General features: G+C 44.3%; 11 non-coding genes across 11 annotated transcripts; all 11 read left to right on the forward strand.

Annotated features, from left to right (window-relative positions):
• Positions 1-481: 481 nt before the first annotated feature.
• On the forward strand, positions 482-672 carry LOC141202407 (U2 spliceosomal RNA). Its single transcript, XR_012273681.1, has one exon. It is a non-coding gene; the product is annotated as a U2 spliceosomal RNA (small nuclear RNA).
• Positions 673-1,787: 1,115 nt separating this feature from the next.
• Positions 1,788-1,978, forward strand: LOC141201706 (U2 spliceosomal RNA). The gene has a single exon (XR_012273003.1). It is a non-coding gene; the product is annotated as a U2 spliceosomal RNA (small nuclear RNA).
• Positions 1,979-3,093: 1,115 nt separating this feature from the next.
• Positions 3,094-3,284, forward strand: LOC141201707 (U2 spliceosomal RNA). The gene has a single exon (XR_012273004.1). It is a non-coding gene; the product is annotated as a U2 spliceosomal RNA (small nuclear RNA).
• A 1,115-nt stretch (positions 3,285-4,399) lies between these two features.
• LOC141201708 (U2 spliceosomal RNA) lies at positions 4,400-4,590 on the forward strand. Its single transcript, XR_012273005.1, has one exon. It is a non-coding gene; the product is annotated as a U2 spliceosomal RNA (small nuclear RNA).
• Positions 4,591-5,705: 1,115 nt separating this feature from the next.
• LOC141202296 (U2 spliceosomal RNA) lies at positions 5,706-5,896 on the forward strand. Its single transcript, XR_012273574.1, has one exon. It is a non-coding gene; the product is annotated as a U2 spliceosomal RNA (small nuclear RNA).
• Positions 5,897-7,014: 1,118 nt separating this feature from the next.
• On the forward strand, positions 7,015-7,205 carry LOC141201709 (U2 spliceosomal RNA). The gene has a single exon (XR_012273006.1). It is a non-coding gene; the product is annotated as a U2 spliceosomal RNA (small nuclear RNA).
• Positions 7,206-8,320: 1,115 nt separating this feature from the next.
• LOC141201710 (U2 spliceosomal RNA) lies at positions 8,321-8,511 on the forward strand. The gene has a single exon (XR_012273007.1). It is a non-coding gene; the product is annotated as a U2 spliceosomal RNA (small nuclear RNA).
• Positions 8,512-9,629: 1,118 nt separating this feature from the next.
• Positions 9,630-9,820, forward strand: LOC141201711 (U2 spliceosomal RNA). Its single transcript, XR_012273008.1, has one exon. It is a non-coding gene; the product is annotated as a U2 spliceosomal RNA (small nuclear RNA).
• Positions 9,821-10,935: 1,115 nt separating this feature from the next.
• Positions 10,936-11,126, forward strand: LOC141201712 (U2 spliceosomal RNA). The gene has a single exon (XR_012273009.1). It is a non-coding gene; the product is annotated as a U2 spliceosomal RNA (small nuclear RNA).
• Positions 11,127-17,281: 6,155 nt separating this feature from the next.
• Positions 17,282-17,469, forward strand: LOC141202605 (U2 spliceosomal RNA). Its single transcript, XR_012273840.1, has one exon. It is a non-coding gene; the product is annotated as a U2 spliceosomal RNA (small nuclear RNA).
• A 1,116-nt stretch (positions 17,470-18,585) lies between these two features.
• LOC141201713 (U2 spliceosomal RNA) lies at positions 18,586-18,776 on the forward strand. Its single transcript, XR_012273010.1, has one exon. It is a non-coding gene; the product is annotated as a U2 spliceosomal RNA (small nuclear RNA).
• The last annotated feature ends 872 nt before the right edge of the window (positions 18,777-19,648 follow it).

The following is a 19,648-nucleotide window of genomic DNA, read 5'->3' on the forward strand; positions in this document are numbered from 1 at the left end:
GACATTCAGCCAGCCAGGTATCCTGCCTGCAGTAGATGGAATGTGGCAATGGAACGCTGGCTGCGCGTGTCATAATAGGCTCTGAGCCTTTATATACCTGTGCACAGCAGCAGCCACCTTCAGTCTGCTGCTGGACAGCCAGCAGCAGCAGCAGCAGGAGAGGTATGTAATCAGGAGCCCTCCTGCTAAGGGTAGACAGCTGCTCGTTCCACCCCACCCCCCGCCTTAATTGGTTCTCCTCCCTTCCAACGGTGTTGAGGCGGGTGGGAACAGCAGGGGGTGAAGGTGCTGTGTTTAAAGAGGTGGAGTTATGCAGATCTAAAACGCGTGGATTGCAGCAGCAGCAAGCCGAAAAGTGCAGGCATGTAAGGGATCTAGAGGTTGACAACATGTCTTCTTAACGGGAGTCCAGGAGCTCATCTCCACAAATGGACTTTTCAGGATCCTTGGGTGGCTCCGTAGTTTGAAACCAATTCTGGTTATCGCTTCTCGGCCTTTTGGCTAAGATCAAGTGTAGTATCTGTTCTTATCAGTTTAATATCTGATACGTCCCCTATCTGGGGACCATATATTAAATGGATTTTTAGAACAGGGAGATGGAAAAAGAGCTTGCTCTGTCCACTCCACTCATTGACCTGGCATTGCAGTATCTCCAGGACCGGTGCACCCCTTCTTTAATGCAGTTTCTAAAATCAGAAAGAATTGAATTCAATGTTTTTTGTTCATTTTGCTTGTTTGTCGGATTTTGGGATGGACTCTTTGGCTTTGCTTTTCTTCTCCTCATTGGATTTTTCATGTTCAAAGTTGCAGAAGCCAGATTACAAGCTCATTTTGGTTCAACTTCAGCAACTGTGCATTGCATTGCCATGTAATGTGATGCAATGCTATCTTTCTAGCTCTCCCTTTTTACTTCCTTTTGGATAAACAGACATATTAGGCAAGCATTTTGGAGCTTTCACCTAAATAACTACAGGTGGTGAGATAAGCTGCACAATATAATTGACCTTTCAGTATATTGTTGCACACACACCATCTATTTAGCAAATGCCCTTGTTATCAACAGCAGCCTTTTAAACTCACCTGAGCTAACAGGTATGTGCGCTGGTTACTCTGCTGCGCTTAAAATTTCTTTTTTGGTTTGCTACAATGCCTTTTCTGAAACGTTGTCTCCTTCTGCTGGAACACTGACTTCTTTCATTTAATGCCTGCAGACTATAAAAGAGAACCCAACCCAAAAAGTTTGGTTGATTAGTCTGTGGCATTCTGTTAAACTGTTGCTTATGGCGGTCTCTGTGAGCTTCTCAGCGACATTCAGCCAGCCAGGTATCCTGCCTGCAGTAGATGGAATGTGGCAATGGAACGCTGGCTGCGCGTGTCATAATAGGCTCTGAGCCTTTATATACCTGTGCACAGCAGCAGCCACCTTCAGTCTGCTGCTGGACAGCCAGCAGCAGCAGCAGCAGGAGAGGTATGTAATCAGGAGCCCTCCTGCTAAGGGTAGACAGCTGCTCGTTCCACCCCACCCCCCGCCTTAATTGGTTCTCCTCCCTTCCAACGGTGTTGAGGCGGGTGGGAACAGCAGGGGGTGAAGGTGCTGTGTTTAAAGAGGTGGAGTTATGCAGATCTAAAACGCGTGGATTGCAGCAGCAGCAAGCCGAAAAGTGCAGGCATGTAAGGGATCTAGAGGTTGACAACATGTCTTCTTAACGGGAGTCCAGGAGCTCATCTCCACAAATGGACTTTTCAGGATCCTTGGGTGGCTCCGTAGTTTGAAACCAATTCTGGTTATCGCTTCTCGGCCTTTTGGCTAAGATCAAGTGTAGTATCTGTTCTTATCAGTTTAATATCTGATACGTCCCCTATCTGGGGACCATATATTAAATGGATTTTTAGAACAGGGAGATGGAAAAAGAGCTTGCTCTGTCCACTCCACGCATTGACCTGGTATTGCAGTATCTCCAGGACCGGTGCACCCCTTCTTTAATGCAGTTTCTAAAATCAGAAAGAATTGAATTCAATGTTTTTTGTTCATTTTGCTTGTTTGTCGGATTTTGGGATGGACTCTTTGGCTTTGCTTTTCTTCTCCTCATTGGATTTTTCATGTTCAAAGTTGCAGAAGCCAGATTACAAGCTCATTTTGGTTCAACTTCAGCAACTGTGCATTGCATTGCCATGTAATGTGATGCAATGCTATCTTTCTAGCTCTCCCTTTTTACTTCCTTTTGGATAAACAGACATATTAGGCAAGCATTTTGGAGCTTTCACCTAAATAACTACAGGTGGTGAGATAAGCTGCACAATATAATTGACCTTTCAGTATATTGTTGCACACACACCATCTATTTAGCAAATGCCCTTGTTATCAACAGCAGCCTTTTAAACTCACCTGAGCTAACAGGTATGTGCGCTGGTTACTCTGCTGCGCTTAAAATTTCTTTTTTGGTTTGCTACAATGCCTTTTCTGAAACGTTGTCTCCTTCTGCTGGAACACTGACTTCTTTCATTTAATGCCTGCAGACTATAAAAGAGAACCCAACCCAAAAAGTTTGGTTGATTAGTCTGTGGCATTCTGTTAAACTGTTGCTTATGGCGGTCTCTGTGAGCTTCTCAGCGACATTCAGCCAGCCAGGTATCCTGCCTGCAGTAGATGGAATGTGGCAATGGAACGCTGGCTGCGCGTGTCATAATAGGCTCTGAGCCTTTATATACCTGTGCACAGCAGCAGCCACCTTCAGTCTGCTGCTGGACAGCCAGCAGCAGCAGCAGCAGGAGAGGTATGTAATCAGGAGCCCTCCTGCTAAGGGTAGACAGCTGCTCGTTCCACCCCACCCCCCGCCTTAATTGGTTCTCCTCCCTTCCAACGGTGTTGAGGCGGGTGGGAACAGCAGGGGGTGAAGGTGCTGTGTTTAAAGAGGTGGAGTTATGCAGATCTAAAACGCGTGGATTGCAGCAGCAGCAAGCCGAAAAGTGCAGGCATGTAAGGGATCTAGAGGTTGACAACATGTCTTCTTAACGGGAGTCCAGGAGCTCATCTCCACAAATGGACTTTTCAGGATCCTTGGGTGGCTCCGTAGTTTGAAACCAATTCTGGTTATCGCTTCTCGGCCTTTTGGCTAAGATCAAGTGTAGTATCTGTTCTTATCAGTTTAATATCTGATACGTCCCCTATCTGGGGACCATATATTAAATGGATTTTTAGAACAGGGAGATGGAAAAAGAGCTTGCTCTGTCCACTCCACGCATTGACCTGGTATTGCAGTATCTCCAGGACCGGTGCACCCCTTCTTTAATGCAGTTTCTAAAATCAGAAAGAATTGAATTCAATGTTTTTTGTTCATTTTGCTTGTTTGTCGGATTTTGGGATGGACTCTTTGGCTTTGCTTTTCTTCTCCTCATTGGATTTTTCATGTTCAAAGTTGCAGAAGCCAGATTACAAGCTCATTTTGGTTCAACTTCAGCAACTGTGCATTGCATTGCCATGTAATGTGATGCAATGCTATCTTTCTAGCTCTCCCTTTTTACTTCCTTTTGGATAAACAGACATATTAGGCAAGCATTTTGGAGCTTTCACCTAAATAACTACAGGTGGTGAGATAAGCTGCACAATATAATTGACCTTTCAGTATATTGTTGCACACACACCATCTATTTAGCAAATGCCCTTGTTATCAACAGCAGCCTTTTAAACTCACCTGAGCTAACAGGTATGTGCGCTGGTTACTCTGCTGCGCTTAAAATTTCTTTTTTGGTTTGCTACAATGCCTTTTCTGAAACGTTGTCTCCTTCTGCTGGAACACTGACTTCTTTCATTTAATGCCTGCAGACTATAAAAGAGAACCCAACCCAAAAAGTTTGGTTGATTAGTCTGTGGCATTCTGTTAAACTGTTGCTTATGGCGGTCTCTGTGAGCTTCTCAGCGACATTCAGCCAGCCAGGTATCCTGCCTGCAGTAGATGGAATGTGGCAATGGAACGCTGGCTGCGCGTGTCATAATAGGCTCTGAGCCTTTATATACCTGTGCACAGCAGCAGCCACCTTCAGTCTGCTGCTGAACAGCCAGCAGCAGCAGCAGCAGGAGAGGTATGTAATCAGGAGCCCTCCTGCTAAGGGTAGACAGCTGCTCGTTCCACCCCACCCCCCGCCTTAATTGGTTCTCCTCCCTTCCAACGGTGTTGAGGCGGGTGGGAACAGCAGGGGGTGAAGGTGCTGTGTTTAAAGAGGTGGAGTTATGCAGATCTAAAACGCGTGGATTGCAGCAGCAGCAAGCCGAAAAGTGCAGGCATGTAAGGGATCTAGAGGTTGACAACATGTCTTCTTAACGGGCGTCCAGGAGCTCATCTCCACAAATGGACTTTTCAGGATCCTTGGGTGGCTCCGTAGTTTGAAACCAATTCTGGTTATCGCTTCTCGGCCTTTTGGCTAAGATCAAGTGTAGTATCTGTTCTTATCAGTTTAATATCTGATACGTCCCCTATCTGGGGACCATATATTAAATGGATTTTTAGAACAGGGAGATGGAAAAAGAGCTTGCTCTGTCCACTCCACGCATTGACCTGGTATTGCAGTATCTCCAGGACCGGTGCACCCCTTCTTTAATGCAGTTTCTAAAATCAGAAAGAATTGAATTCAATGTTTTTTGTTCATTTTGCTTGTTTGTCGGATTTTGGGATGGACTCTTTGGCTTTGCTTTTCTTCTCCTCATTGGATTTTTCATGTTCAAAGTTGCAGAAGCCAGATTACAAGCTCATTTTGGTTCAACTTCAGCAACTGTGCATTGCATTGCCATGTAATGTGATGCAATGCTATCTTTCTAGCTCTCCCTTTTTACTTCCTTTTGGATAAACAGACATATTAGGCAAGCATTTTGGAGCTTTCACCTAAATAACTACAGGTGGTGAGATAAGCTGCACAATATAATTGACCTTTCAGTATATTGTTGCACACACACCATCTATTTAGCAAATGCCCTTGTTATCAACAGCAGCCTTTTAAACTCACCTGAGCTAACAGGTATGTGCGCTGGTTACTCTGCTGCGCTTAAAATTTCTTTTTTGGTTTGCTACAATGCCTTTTCTGAAACGTTGTCTCCTTCTGCTGGAACACTGACTTCTTTCATTTAATGCCTGCAGACTATAAAAGAGAACCCAACCCAAAAAGTTTGGTTGATTAGTCTGTGGCATTCTGTTAAACTGTTGCTTATGGCGGTCTCTGTGAGCTTCTCAGCGACATTCAGCCAGCCAGGTATCCTGCCTGCAGTAGATGGAATGTGGCAATGGAACGCTGGCTGCGCGTGTCATAATAGGCTCTGAGCCTTTATATACCTGTGCACAGCAGCAGCCACCTTCAGTCTGCTGCTGGACAGCCAGCAGCAGCAGCAGCAGGAGAGGTATGTAATCAGGAGCCCTCCTGCTAAGGGTAGACAGCTGCTCGTTCCACCCCACCCCCCGCCTTAATTGGTTCTCCTCCCTTCCAACGGTGTTGAGGCGGGTGGGAACAGCAGGGGGTGAAGGTGCTGTGTTTAAAGAGGTGGAGTTATGCAGATCTAAAACGCGTGGATTGCAGCAGCAGCAAGCCGAAAAGTGCAGGCATGTAAGGGATCTAGAGGTTGACAACATGTCTTCTTAACGGGAGTCCAGGAGCTCATCTCCACAAATGGACTTTTCAGGATCCTTGGGTGGCTCCGTAGTTTGAAACCAATTCTGGTTATCGCTTCTCGGCCTTTTGGCTAAGATCAAGTGTAGTATCTGTTCTTATCAGTTTAATATCTGATACGTCCCCTATCTGGGGACCATATATTAAATGGATTTTTAGAACAGGGAGATGGAAAAAGAGCTTGCTCTGTCCACTCCACGCATTGATCTGGTATTGCAGTATCTCCAGGACCGGTGCACCCCTTCTTTAATGCAGTTTCTAAAATCAGAAAGAATTGAATTCAATGTTTTTTGTTCATTTTGCTTGTTTGTCGGATTTTGGGATGCACTCTTTGGCTTTGCTTTTCTTCTCCTCATTGGATTTTTCATGTTCAAAGTTGCAGAAGCCAGATTACAAGCTCATTTTGTTTCAACTTCAGCAACTGTGCATTGCATTGCCATGTAATGTGATGCAATGCTATCTTTCTAGCTCTCCCTTTTTACTTCCTTTTGGATAAACAGACATATTAGGCAAGCATTTTGGAGCTTTCACCTAAATAACTACAGGTGGTGAGATAAGCTGCACAATATAATTGACCTTTCAGTATATTGTTGCACACACACCATCTATTTAGCAAATGCCCTTGTTATCAACAGCAGCCTTTTAAACTCACCTGAGCTAACAGGTATGTGCGCTGGTTACTCTGCTGCGCTTAAAATTTCTTTTTTGGTTTGCTACAATGCCTTTTCTGAAACGTTGTCTCCTTCTGCTGGAACACTGACTTCTTTCATTTAATGCCTGCAGACTATAAAAGAGAACCCAACCCAAAAAGTTTGGTTGATTAGTCTGTGGCATTCTGTTAAACTGTTGCTTATGGCGGTCTCTGTGAGCTTCTCAGCGACATTCAGCCAGCCAGGTATCCTGCCTGCAGTAGATGGAATGTGGCAATGGAACGCTGGCTGCGCGTGTCATAATAGGCTCTGAGCCTTTATATACCTGTGCACAGCAGCAGCCACCTTCAGTCTGCTGCTGGACAGCCAGCAGCAGCAGCAGCAGCAGGAGAGGTATGTAATCAGGAGCCCTCCTGCTAAGGGTAGACAGCTGCTCGTTCCACCCCACCCCCCGCCTTAATTGGTTCTCCTCCCTTCCAACGGTGTTGAGGCGGGTGGGAACAGCAGGGGGTGAAGGTGCTGTGTTTAAAGAGGTGGAGTTATGCAGATCTAAAACGCGTGGATTGCAGCAGCAGCAAGCCGAAAAGTGCAGGCATGTAAGGGATCTAGAGGTTGACAACATGTCTTCTTAACGGGAGTCCAGGAGCTCATCTCCACAAATGGACTTTTCAGGATCCTTGGGTGGCTCCGTAGTTTGAAACCAATTCTGGTTATCGCTTCTCGGCCTTTTGGCTAAGATCAAGTGTAGTATCTGTTCTTATCAGTTTAATATCTGATACGTCCCCTATCTGGGGACCATATATTAAATGGATTTTTAGAACAGGGAGATGGAAAAAGAGCTTGCTCTGTCCACTCCACGCATTGACCTGGTATTGCAGTATCTCCAGGACCGGTGCACCCCTTCTTTAATGCAGTTTCTAAAATCAGAAAGAATTGAATTCAATGTTTTTTGTTCATTTTGCTTGTTTGTCGGATTTTGGGATGGACTCTTTGGCTTTGCTTTTCTTCTCCTCATTGGATTTTTCATGTTCAAAGTTGCAGAAGCCAGATTACAAGCTCATTTTGGTTCAACTTCAGCAACTGTGCATTGCATTGCCATGTAATGTGATGCAATGCTATCTTTCTAGCTCTCCCTTTTTACTTCCTTTTGGATAAACAGACATATTAGGCAAGCATTTTGGAGCTTTCACCTAAATAACTACAGGTGGTGAGATAAGCTGCACAATATAATTGACCTTTCAGTATATTGTTGCACACACACCATCTATTTAGCAAATGCCCTTGTTATCAACAGCAGCCTTTTAAACTCACCTGAGCTAACAGGTATGTGCGCTGGTTACTCTGCTGCGCTTAAAATTTCTTTTTTGGTTTGCTACAATGCCTTTTCTGAAACGTTGTCTCCTTCTGCTGGAACACTGACTTCTTTCATTTAATGCCTGCAGACTATAAAAGAGAACCCAACCCAAAAAGTTTGGTTGATTAGTCTGTGGCATTCTGTTAAACTGTTGCTTATGGCGGTCTCTGTGAGCTTCTCAGCGACATTCAGCCAGCCAGGTATCCTGCCTGCAGTAGATGGAATGTGGCAATGGAACGCTGGCTGCGCGTGTCATAATAGGCTCTGAGCCTTTATATACCTGTGCACAGCAGCAGCCACCTTCAGTCTGCTGCTGGACAGCCAGCAGCAGCAGCAGCAGGAGAGGTATGTAATCAGGAGCCCTCCTGCTAAGGGTAGACAGCTGCTCGTTCCACCCCACCCCCCGCCTTAATTGGTTCTCCTCCCTTCCAACGGTGTTGAGGCGGGTGGGAACAGCAGGGGGTGAAGGTGCTGTGTTTAAAGAGGTGGAGTTATGCAGATCTAAAACGCGTGGATTGCAGCAGCAGCAAGCCGAAAAGTGCAGGCATGTAAGGGATCTAGAGGTTGACAACATGTCTTCTTAACGGGAGTCCAGGAGCTCATCTCCACAAATGGACTTTTCAGGATCCTTGGGTGGCTCCGTAGTTTGAAACCAATTCTGGTTATCGCTTCTCGGCCTTTTGGCTAAGATCAAGTGTAGTATCTGTTCTTATCAGTTTAATATCTGATACGTCCCCTATCTGGGGACCATATATTAAATGGATTTTTAGAACAGGGAGATGGAAAAAGAGCTTGCTCTGTCCACTCCACGCATTGACCTGGTATTGCAGTATCTCCAGGACCGGTGCACCCCTTCTTTAATGCAGTTTCTAAAATCAGAAAGAATTGAATTCAATGTTTTTTGTTCATTTTGCTTGTTTGTCGGATTTTGGGATGGACTCTTTGGCTTTGCTTTTCTTCTCCTCATTGGATTTTTCATGTTCAAAGTTGCAGAAGCCAGATTACAAGCTCATTTTGGTTCAACTTCAGCAACTGTGCATTGCATTGCCATGTAATGTGATGCAATGCTATCTTTCTAGCTCTCCCTTTTTACTTCCTTTTGGATAAACAGACATATTAGGCAAGCATTTTGGAGCTTTCACCTAAATAACTACAGGTGGTGAGATAAGCTGCACAATATAATTGACCTTTCAGTATATTGTTGCACACACACCATCTATTTAGCAAATGCCCTTGTTATCAACAGCAGCCTTTTAAACTCACCTGAGCTAACAGGTATGTGCGCTGGTTACTCTGCTGCGCTTAAAATTTCTTTTTTGGTTTGCTACAATGCCTTTTCTGAAACGTTGTCTCCTTCTGCTGGAACACTGACTTCTTTCATTTAATGCCTGCAGACTATAAAAGAGAACCCAACCCAAAAAGTTTGGTTGATTAGTCTGTGGCATTCTGTTAAACTGTTGCTTATGGCGGTCGCTGTGAGCTTCTCAGCGACATTCAGCCAGCCAGGTATCCTGCCTGCAGTAGATGGAATGTGGCAATGGAACGCTGGCTGCGCGTGTCATAATAGGCTCTGAGCCTTTATATACCTGTGCACAGCAGCAGCCACCTTCAGTCTGCTGCTGGACAGCCAGCAGCAGCAGCAGCAGCAGGAGAGGTATGTAATCAGGAGCCCTCCTGCTAAGGGTAGACAGCTGCTCGTTCCACCCCACCCCCTGCCTTAATTGGTTCTCCTCCCTTCCAACGGTGTTGAGGCGGGTGGGAACAGCAGGGGGTGAAGGTGCTGTGTTTAAAGAGGTGGAGTTATGCAGATCTAAAACGCGTGGATTGCAGCAGCAGCAAGCCGAAAAGTGCAGGCATGTAAGGGATCTAGAGGTTGACAACATGTCTTCTTAACGGGAGTCCAGGAGCTCATCTCCACAAATGGACTTTTCAGGATCCTTGGGTGGCTCCGTAGTTTGAAACCAATTCTGGTTATCGCTTCTCGGCCTTTTGGCTAAGATCAAGTGTAGTATCTGTTCTTATCAGTTTAATATCTGATACGTCCCCTATCTGGGGACCATATATTAAATGGATTTTTAGAACAGGGAGATGGAAAAAGAGCTTGCTCTGTCCACTCCACGCATTGACCTGGTATTGCAGTATCTCCAGGACCGGTGCACCCCTTCTTTAATGCAGTTTCTAAAATCAGAAAGAATTGAATTCAATGTTTTTTGTTCATTTTGCTTGTTTGTCGGATTTTGGGATGGACTCTTTGGCTTTGCTTTTCTTCTCCTCATTGGATTTTTCATGTTCAAAGTTGCAGAAGCCAGATTACAAGCTCATTTTGGTTCAACTTCAGCAACTGTGCATTGCATTGCCATGTAATGTGATGCAATGCTATCTTTCTAGCTCTCCCTTTTTACTTCCTTTTGGATAAACAGACATATTAGGCAAGCATTTTGGAGCTTTCACCTAAATAACTACAGGTGGTGAGATAAGCTGCACAATATAATTGACCTTTCAGTATATTGTTGCACACACACCATCTATTTAGCAAATGCCCTTGTTATCAACAGCAGCCTTTTAAACTCACCTGAGCTAACAGGTATGTGCGCTGGTTACTCTGCTGCGCTTAAAATTTCTTTTTTGGTTTGCTACAATGCCTTTTCTGAAACGTTGTCTCCTTCTGCTGGAACACTGACTTCTTTCATTTAATGCCTGCAGACTATAAAAGAGAACCCAACCCAAAAAGTTTGGTTGATTAGTCTGTGGCATTCTGTTAAACTGTTGCTTATGGCGGTCTCTGTGAGCTTCTCAGCGACATTCAGCCAGCCAGGTATCCTGCCTGCAGTAGATGGAATGTGGCAATGGAACGCTGGCTGCGCGTGTCATAATAGGCTCTGAGCCTTTATATACCTGTGCACAGCAGCAGCCACCTTCAGTCTGCTGCTGGACAGCCAGCAGCAGCAGCAGCAGGAGAGGTATGTAATCAGGAGCCCTCCTGCTAAGGGTAGACAGCTGCTCGTTCCACCCCACCCCCCGCCTTAATTGGTTCTCCTCCCTTCCAACGGTGTTGAGGCGGGTGGGAACAGCAGGGGGTGAAGGTGCTGTGTTTAAAGAGGTGGAGTTATGCAGATCTAAAACGCGTGGATTGCAGCAGCAGCAAGCCGAAAAGTGCAGGCATGTAAGGGATCTAGAGGTTGACAACATGTCTTCTTAACGGGAGTCCAGGAGCTCATCTCCACAAATGGACTTTTCAGGATCCTTGGGTGGCTCCGTAGTTTGAAACCAATTCTGGTTATCGCTTCTCGGCCTTTTGGCTAAGATCAAGTGTAGTATCTGTTCTTATCAGTTTAATATCTGATACGTCCCCTATCTGGGGACCATATATTAAATGGATTTTTAGAACAGGGAGATGGAAAAAGAGCTTGCTCTGTCCACTCCACGCATTGACCTGGTATTGCAGTATCTCCAGGACCGGTGCACCCCTTCTTTAATGCAGTTTCTAAAATCAGAAAGAATTGAATTCAATGTTTTTTGTTCATTTTGCTTGTTTGTCGGATTTTGGGATGGACTCTTTGGCTTTGCTTTTCTTCTCCTCATTGGATTTTTCATGTTCAAAGTTGCAGAAGCCAGATTACAAGCTCATTTTGGTTCAACTTCAGCAACTGTGCATTGCATTGCCATGTAATGTGATGCAATGCTATCTTTCTAGCTCTCCCTTTTTACTTCCTTTTGGATAAACAGACATATTAGGCAAGCATTTTGGAGCTTTCACCTAAATAACTACAGGTGGTGAGATAAGCTGCACAATATAATTGACCTTTCAGTATATTGTTGCACACACACCATCTATTTAGCAAATGCCCTTGTTATCAACAGCAGCCTTTTAAACTCACCTGAGCTAACAGGTATGTGCGCTGGTTACTCTGCTGCGCTTAAAATTTCTTTTTTGGTTTGCTACAATGCCTTTTCTGAAACGTTGTCTCCTTCTGCTGGAACACTGACTTCTTTCATTTAATGCCTGCAGACTATAAAAGAGAACCCAACCCAAAAAGTTTGGTTGATTAGTCTGTGGCATTCTGTTAAACTGTTGCTTATGGCGGTCTCTGTGAGCTTCTCAGCGACATTCAGCCAGCCAGGTATCCTGCCTGCAGTAGATGGAATGTGGCAATGGAACGCTGGCTGCGCGTGTCATAATAGGCTCTGAGCCTTTATATACCTGTGCACAGCAGCAGCCACCTTCAGTCTGCTGCTGGACAGCCAGCAGCAGCAGCAGCAGGAGAGGTATGTAATCAGGAGCCCTCCTGCTAAGGGTAGACAGCTGCTCGTTCCACCCCACCCCCCGCCTTAATTGGTTCTCCTCCCTTCCAACGGTGTTGAGGCGGGTGGGAACAGCAGGGGGTGAAGGTGCTGTGTTTAAAGAGGTGGAGTTATGCAGATCTAAAACGCGTGGATTCCAGCAGCAGCAAGCCGAAAAGTGCAGGCATGTAAGGGATCTAGAGGTTGACAACATGTCTTCTTAACGGGAGTCCAGGAGCTCATCTCCACAAATGGACTTTTCAGGATCCTTGGGTGGCTCCGTAGTTTGAAACCAATTCTGGTTATCGCTTCTCGGCCTTTTGGCTGCGATCGTATGACTGTACCTTGATTGGTGCGAGTCTCCTGGAGGAATCCGGACCCTTTTGTGGAGGATTTTCTGCTTTTTCCTGTGGTATTCCATACCGACAGAATCCAAGATGTCTTTTGTGAAGAACACCATCCGTTTGTCCGTGGATCCATCTGACGAGAACAAGAACAACGTGGTTTTCATTGTCCAAGACATCGTTGAAGGCAAAGCTGGAGCAAGACGTTCTGAGATCTTCAGTGTCAACGAATTTTCACGTCAAGGTAATTATGACGTTACCTTTATGGACCAGGATGTTTGCCTTAATGTCTTTGAATGGCTCCGTGGTCACTCTAGTGACCCCTGCTTGGAAGGAGTTAGATGGGAACCTTTGTTTGGTCTGCAAGAAAAGGAGGTGACTGTGACTGTCTATAACCCTTTTACAGACCCTGAGCTGCTGGAGTGCTTCCTCTCTCGCTACTGTGAATATGTGCGGAAGGGAGTGAAGCAAGTCAATTGTCTAGGAATCTTTAACTGTCAGTATAAATTCCGTGTGAAATTGAAAAGGGATCCTGACAGTGTGGGGGGCTTTAGACACCCTCCATCAAATTTTTCCGTTGCAGGCCATAGAGGTTTCCTCTTTTACCCAGGCCAGCCCATGTTTTGCCGTAGATGCTTTTCTTTCGGACATACCATGGTAACATGCCTTAAAGGGCAGTGTTGCCGAAATTGCAGAAAGGAGGGACATATGGCCAACCAGTGTCCAGAGGCCAAGTCCTGTGATGTCTGTGGGAGTAGTGATCACATGTATAAGGACTGTCCTATGAGTGCACCTAGACGTTCTGATAAAGAACAGAAGGAGGAGGAGCTGGAGAGGAGGCAGATGGCAAGCGCACTGAAAGTGCTGGAAAGATTGGAGAGGGAGGAGAGAGAGGGAAGGAGGCGGGAAACTGGTAGAGCCTCTCCCTCTACGGCGCCAGAGGAGGTGTCCCTGAGACCATGTTCTTCTTCTGCTGAAGAAATGAGGAAGAAGCGGAGGGAAGAAAAGGAGTTCTGGAGGGAAGTGGCAAAGGTGGAGAAAAAGGCAGTGTCTGCGAGAATATCTAGGAAAGTGGTGGAAGCAGAGCTGCCTGAGATGATGACTTTTGGAGAGGCAATGGACGCAACAGGATGTGAAGTGCAAATCTCGGAACCCGACAGTCCTGAACACCCTTCGGGTCCTGAAAACATTGAAGATTTTTCTTCGGAGGATGATAGGGGTGCAAAGAAGAGTCGTAGGGAGGATGGTGGGGGCAGTGATGATGCAGATTTTAGTGAGCCTCAGAGGAAGATCAGAACTGCCAGAATGAGGAGTGTGGCTGGTGAAGCCAGCGGGTCGGAAACCAGCTGTTCTGTTCTGATGGCGGAGGAGGATAGTGGTGGTGCTGGATAGTGTCACCATATAATATTGTAAATGTTTTTTCTTTTTGTCCTCTTGTGAGCTTTGGTTTAGGCCAAAGGCTATTTCTTTGTGTAATTGGTGAAGGAGTAGAAGTATTATGGGATTTACCATAGTGTCCCAAAACGTAAGAGTGTTTAAAAGTAAAGTAAGAAGAGCTGCTATTTTTGAGTTTTTAGCTATGCAAAATGCATCTATTTTTTGTTTACAAGAATGTGGGGTAGTGGATGGTGTGAAAGGGGATGAATGGTCTTATGGAGCGTCTGTGTGGTCGGGGAGTGCATGTAATAAGAATGATGGTGTGGGTATTTTGGTTAAAGGAAGGGAGGTTGTTTTGAGTGATTATTTGGTTATTGAGGTGGGGAGATGTATCCTTGCTAATTTTGTATACAAGAATGTAAAGTTTTGTGTTATTAATGTTTATGCACCAGTTGAAAAAAATGAGCGCAAAAATTTATTTGAAAAAATTAAGCTTTTTGTTCCAGGAAGAATACCTGTGGTAATTGTGGGTGATATGAACTGTGATGTGGGGAGAGTGAATGTGGATGTGTCTGGGAAAGCATTATTGGAGTTAGTGAATGATTTTGGGTTGTGTGATATGCAGCGCGTGTGTAACATGAATCCTTTGTTGAACACTTTCTTTTCTGAGAGTGGTAGGGTACAATCCAGATTGGATTATTGTTTTATTTCTAAAAATATGGTTTCTGTTAATTATAGGCAGGAAAACGTTCTTTTTTCAGATCATGTGTGTATGTTGTGTGAGTTGGATATAAAAGTTGATGGAGTGTTTGGGAGAGGATTGTGGAAGTTAAATGTTAAACTGTTAGAGAATGAAGATGTGAGAAAGGAGTATGAAAGGCGGTATGAAGAATGGTGTAAGCATAAAAATGAGTTTGGGAATGTTTGTGAGTGGTGGGACTGGGTGAAGAAACAAACAAAAATGTTCTTTAAAAATTTAGGATACAAGTATGCAGCAATTAAAAGAGAGAGTTTTGTTAAACTGAACGCGCGGTTGAGCGTTTTGTATAAGTTAAGGGAAGGAGGAGTTGAGGTGGAGGAGGATATTTTAGAGGTAAAAAAGGAGATTAGTGAGTTTTTGTTGGAGAGAGGGAGAAGCATAGTGTTTAGGGCAAAGATTGATAAGATGGAGCAGGATGAGAAATGTTCTCGGTTTTTCTTTAAAAAAGTTTTTGGAAAGAAACAGAGTATGAGCGTGGTGTATGGAGCAGATGGAAGTGAGGTGAGTGGAGAGGATATGTGTGAAGAGGTGGCTAAGTTTTATGAGGATCTGTATGCAGTGAAACAGAGGGATGAATGTTTGGAGAATGATGTTTTGAGTGTGTTAGAGAGTAAGTTGAGTGAAGCAGAAAGAGAGAGAGTGATGGGTGAGGTGACTGGTGATGAGGTATGGAAGGTTATGTGTAGTATGGCTTTGAATAAGACGCCGGGGGAGGATGGCCTCCCAGTAGAATTTTATCGTGTGATGTGGGGTGTGATTGGTAAGGACTTTGTGGATGTATGTAAGTATATGTGGGGAAACATGGAGGTGGCTGAGAGTATGCGTGCAGGTATGGTTGTGTTAATTCCTAAGAAAGGGGATTTGAAAAGTCTGAGGAATTGGAGGCCAATAACGTTACTTAATTGTGATTATAAAATCTATGCAAAACTTATGGCTAATAGGATGCGTGATGTGATAGAGAGTGTGATTGGGGATGAGCAGTGTTGTGCGGTACCTGGGAGGCGGATTCATGAGTGTGTGTGTATGTTAAGAGATTGTCTATGGGATTGCATGGGTCGTAAGAAGAGTGTATTTTTGTTAAGTTTGGATTTTGAAAAGGCTTATGATAGGTTGTCGCATGGTTTTTTGTTCAGAGTGTTGTTAAAAATGGGTTTTCCGGCTGATTTTGTTGGGCGAGTGAGAAGTTTGTATGCGGGTGTTTATAGCTGTGTTTTAATGAATGGGTATGTGGGTAGGAAAGTGAATGTGTTTTCGGGTGTGCGACAGGGGTGTCCTTTGTCCCCTGTAGCATTTATTTGTGCAATTGAGCCATTGTTGTGTATGCTGAGGAAAGATAAGGTAATTCGTGGTGTGCAAGTGCCGGGAGGTGGAGGAAAAGAATGGAAGGTGAGTGGTTATATGGATGACGTGTGTGTATTATGTGATTCTGAATGTTCGGTGAGGCGGGTGAAGTTGTTAGTGTCTATTTTTTGTGGTGCATCTGCGTTTAAAGTGAATTGGGAAAAGAGTGAGTGTAAGGGTTTTGGAGGCGGAAGTTTAAGTAGGGATGTAGGTGTGAATGTAGTGAATGGACCTATTAAAGTTTTGGGTGTGAAGTTTTCAGAGAGTTTGGATGGGAAAGAAAGTTGGGATGATGCGAAAGGAAAAGTTGAGCAGAAGTTGAATTTTTGGAAATTGAGGAGTTTATTCTTTTTTGGGAAGATTTTAATTGTTAAGAGTGTGGTGTTGCCAATATTTTTATATATTGCGGTAGTATTTCCACCAGGATATATGTGTATGAGAAGCTTGAATAGAATTTTATTTGTTTTTTTGTGGAACTCGAAAATGGAGAGAGCTAGGAGAGAAATTTTGGTTAAAAGAGTGGAAAAAGGTGGTTTGGGTTTTCCGAATTTGGACGTGTTTTTTGGTGTGAATATCGTTGTGTTTGTTTTGAAAGTGATTAGGGCGGATGGAAAGTTTTCATCTATGTGTAGGTATTTATTTGGAGCGTATTTGTTTCATTTAAAGTGGCAAGAAAGGGATTTGCGATGTCCGATTGCTTTTGAGGTGCCTGTATGGTATGTGTGGGTTTATAAGTTTTTGGTGAGGTATGAACTGTGTGATGCAGATGTGAGATTGCTGGAGAATAAGAAGGCTGAGTATAGGATGATTGAATGTAGAGAGGTAGAATGTGGAATAAATATGGTTAGGGGTGGTGATGTGCAGAAGGTTTGGAAGAAAGTGCGGATGAGTGGTATGACCAACAAACAGAGTGAAGTTGTGTGGCAGTCTTTACATGGAGTATTACCTGTGAGAGAGTTTCAGAGGAATAGAGGTTTGGTGAGGAGTGAAATGTGTCCAAGAAATGGCTGTGGTGGAAGGGAAAGTGTGTTGCATGTTTTTTGGAATTGCCAGTATGCTAGAGATGTGATTGGGAGAATGGGGCCTTTGTGTAAAGAATTGTGTGGTGTGAATTTGTTGTCTTTTGAGTTGTTTATGTTTGGTTTGGGAATATGTGATGGGACGAAGGAAAGAGTCTTGTGGTTGATGCTTGCATGTATAAAGGAAGTGTTATGGGATGTGAGGAATGTGTATGTGTTTAAAAGGAAGGAAATTGCTGTAAAGGATAGTGTGAAGGTGATTTTGGGGAAGATGTATGTGTGTTTCCTATGGGACAAAAAGAGGAGAGGGGAAGTGGATGCGGAGGGAATATGGAAAGTTAAAAAGTGGAGATATATTGTTAGTACCTCTTGATTTTTGTTATTGTTGTTTTGAAATATGAAATAAATATTTCCGATGATGATGGGGACAGCAAATTGCGTATTGGATTTGACGCAGCTGTTTTGATGGAATTTTCCTTTGTCTGGTTTCCATAGACTGTGGAATTTCCTCGTCTGAGGAGAAAAAAAAAAAAAAAAATCTGTTCTTATCAGTTTAATATCTGATACGTCCCCTATCTGGGGACCATATATTAAATGGATTTTTAGAACAGGGAGATGGAAAAAGAGCTTGCTCTGTCCACTCCACGCATTGACCTGGTATTGCAGTATCTCCAGGACCGGTGCACCCCTTCTTTAATGCAGTTTCTAAAATCAGAAAGAATTGAATTCAATGTTTTTTGTTCATTTTGCTTGTTTGTCGGATTTTGGGATGGACTCTTTTGCTTTGCTTTTCTTCTCCTCATTGGATTTTTCATGTTCAAAGTTGCAGAAGCCAGATTACAAGCTCATTTTGGTTCAACTTCAGCAACTGTGCATTGCATTGCCATGTAATGTGATGCAATGCTATCTTTCTAGCTCTCCCTTTTTACTTCCTTTTGGATAAACAGACATATTAGGCAAGCATTTTGGAGCTTTCACCTAAATAACTACAGGTGGTGAGATAAGCTGCACAATATAATTGACCTTTCAGTATATTGTTGCACACACACCATCTATTTAGCAAATGCCCTTGTTATCAACAGCAGCCTTTTAAACTCACCTGAGCTAACAGGTATGTGCGCTGGTTACTCTGCTGCGCTTAAAATTTCTTTTTTGGTTTGCTACAATGCCTTTTCTGAAACGTTGTCTCCTTCTGCTGGAACACTGACTTCTTTCATTTAATGCCTGCAGACTATAAAAGAGAACCCAACCCAAAAAGTTTGGTTGATTAGTCTGTGGCATTCTGTTAAACTGTTGCTTATGGCGGTCTCTGTGAGCTTCTCAGCGACATTCAGCCAGCCAGGTATCCTGCCTGCAGTAGATGGAATGTGGCAATGGAACGCTGGCTGCGCGTGTCATAATAGGCTCTGAGCCTTTATATACCTGTGCACAGCAGCAGCCACCTTCAGTCTGCTGCTGGACAGCCAGCAGCAGCAGCAGCAGGAGAGGTATGTAATCAGGAGCCCTCCTGCTAAGGGTAGACAGCTGCTCGTTCCACCCCACCCCCCGCCTTAATTGGTTCTCCTCCCTTCCAACGGTGTTGAGGCGGGTGGGAACAGCAGGGGGTGAAGGTGCTGTGTTTAAAGAGGTGGAGTTATGCAGATCTAAAACGCGTGGATTGCAGCAGCAGCAAGCCGAAAAAGTGCAGGCATGTAAGGGATCTAGAGGTTGACAACATGTCTTCTTAACGGGAGTCCAGGAGCTCATCTCCACAAATGGACTTTTCAGGATCCTTGGGTGGCTCCGTAGTTTGAAACCAATTCTGGTTATCGCTTCTCGGCCTTTTGGCTAAGATCAAGTGTAGTATCTGTTCTTATCAGTTTAATATCTGATACGTCCCCTATCTGGGGACCATATATTAAATGGATTTTTAGAACAGGGAGATGGAAAAAGAGCTTGCTCTGTCCACTCCACGCATTGACCTGGTATTGCAGTATCTCCAGGACCGGTGCACCCCTTCTTTAATGCAGTTTCTAAAATCAGAAAGAATTGAATTCAATGTTTTTTGTTCATTTTGCTTGTTTGTCGGATTTTGGGATGGACTCTTTGGCTTTGCTTTTCTTCTCCTCATTGGATTTTTCATGTTCAAAGTTGCAGAAGCCAGATTACAAGCTCATTTTGGTTCAACTTCAGCAACTGTGCATTGCATTGCCATGTAATGTGATGCAATGCTATCTTTCTAGCTCTCCCTTTTTACTTCCTTTTGGATAAACAGACATATTAGGCAAGCATTTTGGAGCTTTCACCTAAATAACTACAGGTGGTGAGATAAGCTACACAATATAATTGACCTTTCAGTGTATTGTTGCACACACACCATCTATTTAGCAAATGCCCTTGTTATCAACAGCAGCCTTTTAAACTCACCTGAGCTAACAGGTATGTGCGCTGGTTACTCTGCTGCGCTTAAAATTTCTTTTTTGGTTTGCTACAATGCCTTTTCTGAAACGTTGTCTCCTTCTGCTGGAACACTGACTTCTTTCATTTAATGCCTGCAGACTATAAAAGAGAACCCAACCCAAAAAGTTTGGTTGATTAGTCTGTGGCATTCTGTTAAACTGTTGCTTATGGCGGTCTCTGTGAGCTTCTCAGCCACATTCAGCCAGCCAGGTATCCTGCCTGCAGTAGATGGAATGTGGCAATGGAACGCTGGCTGCGCGTGTCATAATAGGCTCTGAGCCTTTATATACCTGTGCACAGCAGCAGCCACCTTCAGTCTGCTGCTGGACAGCCAGCAGCAGCAGCAGCAGGAGAGGTATGTAATCAGGAGCCCTCCTGCTAAGGGTAGACAGCTGCTCGTTCCACCCCACCCCCCGCCTTAATTGGTTCTC

Source organism: Phyllobates terribilis, unplaced genomic scaffold (genome assembly GCF_046119375.1).
Source record: "Phyllobates terribilis strain yellow unplaced genomic scaffold, ASM4611937v1 Scaffold_123__1_contigs__length_5148117, whole genome shotgun sequence".
Classification (NCBI taxonomy): Eukaryota; Metazoa; Chordata; class Amphibia; order Anura; family Dendrobatidae; genus Phyllobates; species Phyllobates terribilis.